At 44.5% G+C, this 6,291-nt stretch overlaps 1 non-coding gene across 1 annotated transcript; it reads right to left on the reverse strand.

Annotated features, from left to right (window-relative positions):
* Positions 1 to 3,318: 3,318 nt before the first annotated feature.
* trnaa-ugc (transfer RNA alanine (anticodon UGC)) lies at positions 3,319 to 3,390 on the reverse strand. Its single transcript has one exon. It is a non-coding gene; the product is annotated as a tRNA-Ala (tRNA).
* Between the last annotated feature and the right edge of the window lie 2,901 nt (positions 3,391 to 6,291).

Raw genomic sequence — 6,291 nt, forward strand, 5'->3', positions numbered from 1 at the left:
GTTCTTTTCATCTCCAAGATCACTTTATGCTCCTCCATGTCTGAGGACACAGTCCATCTGACACTTCCAAAAACTGTCATTTTAAAATTGCTGGGCCGAGAACAACTGGTGTGCAATGAGGAGGCAAAGGATAAAACGTCCCAGCACATTTCAAACCCAGTTTCACCCTGAGGCAGAGACTGCTTCACCTTAAGGACAAAACACCTGGGAAAGGCAGATCTCAAGGTACTACAATAGTCAGAATGATTCATCATGTGGTGACCAGATGAAAAATCTCATCTCTGGCTCAAGACTTGTTGAGATAGCATAGACAGACACACTCTCAGTCTGTCCACTTCAGTGTCAGTGAAGATTTCAGATTGTTTATTAAGTGTTCATCCTTGAGATTTTCCAAACTTGTTGTGGACAGCAAGCTGTTCATGTCAGGATGGCCGAGCGGTCCAAGGCGCTGCGTTCAGGTCGCAGTCTCCACTGTTTTATCTTATCTTATCTTCTCTTATCACTCTCTGACACAGTGCTTGAGTCGGACATCTAGTGGTGAATAAAATGAATTGCGGTGTGTGTTATTGGTTCATGGATTGTTTGGGATTTGGATCTCCATGCACATGCACACTAGTGTAGTCTCGTTCGACCACACATGGTTGAATGGTTTCAGGCTGACACAATAAAATACATTACACTTTCAGTTTCACTGCACGAAGTTGTTATACAAAGTGACATTTGAAGTCAGGGTGTCCGCGGGGTCTTAAAAAGTATTAAAAGTTGATGAATCAATAGTGGGAAAATGAAGGCCCTTAAAGTATTGAAAAGTAATCTTAATTTGAAACGTGTGTGCAGAACTCATACAGCCCTCTCACTGCAGCCTCACACAAACAGACAGACAGACAGGGTTTAAAGACGTTTTGCTGCTGTACAGCAGAATCTGCAGTTCAGGTGAACATGCAGCGGAGGAGCAGGATTTGTTGCTACTATGTGGGTTTTGCTAATTTTGCTGTTGACCTGAATGAGTGATGATAACGAGCCGGTCATGTTCAGGGAGGGGGCGTGACGTGCTCGTAGCTTTCTAACAGACTGAACAGCAGGTCTGAGGACAGTGTTATCTGACCTGTGTGGTTCATCCATGAAGGCTGAGTCACTCTGACTGACAGCAGTCAGCTGGTTTAAGGAGTTATAGAACATGGTTACATGACGAACACCCATTTAAAAAGTATTGTTATTATCCTGCTATAGTGGACCATTGTCTGCCAGGATGATATCTGCATACAGCTAAAACTGTAACAGACAGAATGAAGAGTCTGTCAGCTGGAGCTCAGCTTTAGAACGAGAGGAGACACTGAGGCAGAGGAAGAGAGGTGAGGAAGATGAGAGAAGAGATACTGTAGCTGCATTAGAAACATGTTGAAGAAAACAAATATATATCTCAATCACAACTATTAAATAAATAATAGTGTATATAATTTTAATCATTTTTTAATTCACATTGGCACATTGGTAAAAAAGAAAAAGAGATAAGACCACGTTTCACCTCTTTCTGAGCCTCGTTAGTGCAGTAGGCAGCGAGTCAGTCTCATAATCTGAAGATTGTGACTTCAACCCTCACAAGGGGCACTTGTTTTAGAGCCAGAATACAGATCACAAAGAGCACACTGTATGTTTACATGTCATCCAGGTCATGTTCATAGAGAGCGTCTGGACTTTTTTTTCTTTTTTCTTTTTCAAGTTTTTCTTGAAGATGTTTCTCTGCTCCTCCAAGCAGCTTCATCAGTTCTAACTGTTTGGTGGGAAAAATGGTTTATATGTGGTGGAGGTGGGTCTGGGTGAAAGTCACTCTTCCAAGCATGTCCATGCTTGCGTAAGGTGTGTTCATACTAAAGTCACACTGAAAAAGCGGCTGCAGGAGGAGAGCTGGCCCAGTTTGGTTCAGGAAGCAGTGCAGCTGTGTTCATTGATCAGCTGCTGCACGTTGGTTAGCTGAGAACAACTCAGTTTATTCAGGAGTTTACATCGAGACACCTGGACTGAAGGATTGTTTTTTGAACACGTTTCGCCACTTCTCCAAGGCTACGTTCAGACTGCAGGTCTTAATGCTCAGGAATTTTTGGTGAAATCCGATTTTTTGGTGTTGTGAAGTATACAAGGTTATTTACGCAATGACATGATACAGACCACGTATATATTTGATTATATAAGCTTACACTGAGAGAAAAACACATCTGTAACTCTTACAAAGAGTTAGGGAGGAACTCTTTGATGCGGTGAAGGCCAAGCACTAGGAGGCATGGACGTAAGATAAATCATCCAACATAGAAGGGACAAAGGGTTTCATAGTCATAAATATGTTAGACCAATTATGATAATTAGTAGGTGGAGATAAAGGGGCAACATGTCCCAATATGGGAATACCAACGAGGGTCTTGAAGAACTACAAAACCCAGGGTATTTTCTTTCACTCAATGTTCTGAATACAGGAGAAGGAATCTGACAATCCGGGGTGACCAGGGAAGGTCACGACAGTGTTTATAATAATATGCGACTGCTACCACTCTCCTGTGTGAACGGACTGTGGCCCTGAAGTGACCCGCATGCGCAGAAGAGGACACGACGTCACACAATGTGTGCTTGTGTGGCTTTGTTTACGTTAATGTCCGATCGTAGCCAACATAATTACAACCAAATTAAGAAGAACGCTGAGAAGGAAGAGCGCAGTAGCTGCAGCGTCTGTACAGAGATGCGTGTGGGTGCGGAGTGGTGGGATAGTGATGTCACTGCTTTTAGCGACACTGACTTCATTCATAACATTCAACATTCATAACTTCAGAATGACGAGAACCTTTGAATATGTCTGCGAGCGCACAGTCGACATCTCCCTCATCTGTGAGCCGCGCATTGGAGTTGGGCTCTACTTCCTGGCAACAGGCGCTTGTTGCTAACAACACAGCTTGTCTGCCCGCTCCTGTGTCGCAGAATTGTGACGTCTGTCGCCTTTCACTGACGCAAAAGTCAGATATATGCCGCATAGCCGTTCAGACTGAGGCCGCATTGCAAAAAATCTGATAAGTATCTGATTTAGGACCACATATGAAAGTGACCTGGGTCGGATATAAAAAAATCGGAATTGAGCTGTTCACACTGTCATGACAATATCAGATACAGGTCACATTAGTGCAAAAAAATGGGATTTGGTCACTTTAGCCTGCAGACTGAACGTAGCCCAAGTGGCTCCATCAGTTCTACTGAACTTGACCAGATGAAGCACATTGGACTTGTTAGGTGTAAACAATTAACTCTTAGAGCTGACAGAGGAGCATAAGATGACCTTGGAGATGCTGGGGATTGAACCCAGGGCCTCATACATGCAAAGCATGCGCTCTACCACTGAGCTACATCCCCCACCTTTGTTAGGGCCTGAGCACTGAGTAGTGTGAAGGCACTACAGACTTCATGGTCAGCAGATGATTAAAGGCTACAATGAGCAGATCACAAATACTACAAAGGCCCACCTGACCACCTGTGGGGATTTCTGCCCACTGCAGCTCTCTGCTCATTGATATGAACTCTGACTGTGATAGTGATTCCTGCATGGTACAGATCTGTGCATGGTACAGATGTATGCATGCGTATCATGCCGACATCACACCACAGCAAGGACACTATTTGAGGTTACAACTCTGACATGAAGGCATTATGTGATGTCATCAAACACACCCTACAATGTCATCAAGATCATCTTACAAGATGTCACGAAGGAACCTGACTGAAAAAAGGAAGTAGGAGATTTGGACTGGCAGCATGCACGCACACACACACACACACACACACACACAGACACGTGCACACAGGTCTTGGTTAAGACCCTACAGGTAAGTATGGACAAGGAATGCTAAAGACAGGCACTGCGGTCTTGACAAGATTTGTCTGTGTGTGTGTGCAAGGTGTGTGCCCAGGTAAAGTGCTGCCTCCCCGGTGAGCTGCCTGCTGTCCTTCCTGGTTCTCTGGCGCACTACCAGGGGCCCCAGAATAAACAAACAAACAAAGAAAAACAAAGCATAAACTCCTGGACCCCTTCTAAGCAGCACCAGGGCGCGGCACTGCATTAACGGTACGAGGGGCACGAGGATTCTCGTGAGTGCAGCTTATTAAAAAAACGTGTTTTATGGAGACGTGGCTGCACTCAGACATCCCGGAAACCTCCGTCGCTGCCCCCGGCTTTGTGACCATACGGGTGGACAGAGATGTGACTGGCAGCAGTAAGAAGAAGAGAGGAGGGATTGTGCTGTATGTGAGTGAACAGTGGTGCAAACCCGCACATGTCCGTGTCAAGGAGCGTCTCTGTAACCCGACTGGAAATCTGCAGTGAGCCCTGAATTTTTACATGTTCAAAATATCTGTTTGCTTCACATCTACTCATATTATTTACCATCATTGGTGTTGAGTATGTGACGGAGCTCAGGAGGGGAGGGGAAAAGGGACAGACAATGACATTTATGTAGGCTAGAATAACAAAATCTATTGTGAATATAATATTAAATAAAACAGCTGCTTTAACATGAAAAGAAGTTGTTCACTGGCTCCTCACACAGACACATGTCCAGGAGTCAGGCGTGTGCGCAGCTTGTTTACAGTGAGGGCAGCCACTGAGAACATGTGTTCCATTCAACTAGCATCCTGATTAAAAAGAAAGAAAGAAACTCCAAGTACTTCATGTGAGCTGCGTATTCACAGCGAGCACAAATGGAAATGCTGATTAACACGCGGCAGTCTCCTACTTTGATCCATTCTGGGACTATATTCTGACGGAGCACTGCTACATGCGCACAGAGATCACGCCGCACCTGAAAACACACCGTCAACATACCAGCATGGCTATAGGCTGCTGAGACCTGTCCAACAGACAGCGCGTCGCTTGGCACAGTTTTCAATGCGCGCTCTCATTCCTCTGGTGCAGTACGCTCACATGTGTGTGTGCACGCCTGTGTGTGTGTGTGTGTGTGTGTGTCGGGGGGCGGAACTCCTCTGCAGCGGAGAAATGTGCAAGCATGCAGAGACAAAAACGACACGCCGAGCAGAACGGAGGCTGCCACTCCTAAAAAAAATTCAAACTAAATATCAGAGAAATACTGATGGGGCAATCAATAATAAAAATAAAACGCACAGGACAAGCCTCAGTAAATAAGTGCGTGTGAGAAATATGTGCGGGCCGCACTAACACTAAACTTTGATGTCAAGTGGGGGCCACAAAATATCGGTTGCGGCCCGCTACTTTGAGACCCCTGGCGTAAGGGAACCACACAGCCTCTGCTCTCTTGTTTCTGTGCTCCTGTAATACCTTTCATTCTGCTCTGTAGCCACTTAAGGTTTATATCCATTTTGATGTTGTTGTTGTCACATACACACTGTCACAAATGTTTAATTGAACGCTGGCTATCATACACGGGAAGAGGGATGCGATAGACGTGTATCCAGTGATTAGCCTGGCTGCCTCTCTAAACCCCTCTGGAAATGGTAAAAGCATTTTTGTAACTTCTATACAGATCCACAGTTTACTAAACATCGCAGATTGACACTAAGAGGCAAGAGATGGTGTAAACTAGCACACAGAAAGATGTTTTATATAGGCTACTATGAATGAGCTGAGACACATAAATCATGTGTACAGGTGTACCTGAAGGGGCAGATGGAAGCTACAGACAGCAGGTCATCAGCTCTAACAGAAGAGACGACTCAACAAAAAGGCACGAGACGTCGTACAATATGTGGTCTTAATAATACAGTTACATTGTTCTAAGTGTTTTGTTGTTGGATTTCAGTTACCACCCCCATGTACGTTGGTATCAGACGGTCAACTGTGCAGTTGCAAGAGTGATCTTGGTGAACCCAGAAAGTCAGCGCTGTGATTTCTTCTCTGACAGAGTCATCTACAGGTCTGTCAGGACCAGACCACCAGTGTTTGCTCACTCACTTTCATCACATCCAACATTCAGTGGAACTTTCTGTCCAGAGCATTTTACACTGGTGGTAGTGGGTACATGTTCGCCATGCCAGTCTGTAAATTAGACAAACAAACGGTGTCACACAGTTCCGGGTTACAGTTTAATGTAAAGGGCATCTCATTCAGTCACTTTCCTTTGGTGCTACTGTGATTGTTCTGTATTCTGTTGTTTCTGAATAATACAGCTGTCTCATAATTGGATTTAAAGGAAATCTACATTTAATTTGTGATTACATTATCATGAAATTTGATTGGCCTAACATTATACTAATTTAGCAAAGATATCTTTACTCTGCTGCAGT

The sequence above is a fragment of the Parambassis ranga genome, unplaced genomic scaffold, assembly GCF_900634625.1.
Source record: "Parambassis ranga unplaced genomic scaffold, fParRan2.1 scaffold_27_arrow_ctg1, whole genome shotgun sequence".
NCBI lineage: Eukaryota > Metazoa > Chordata > Actinopteri > Ambassidae > Parambassis > Parambassis ranga.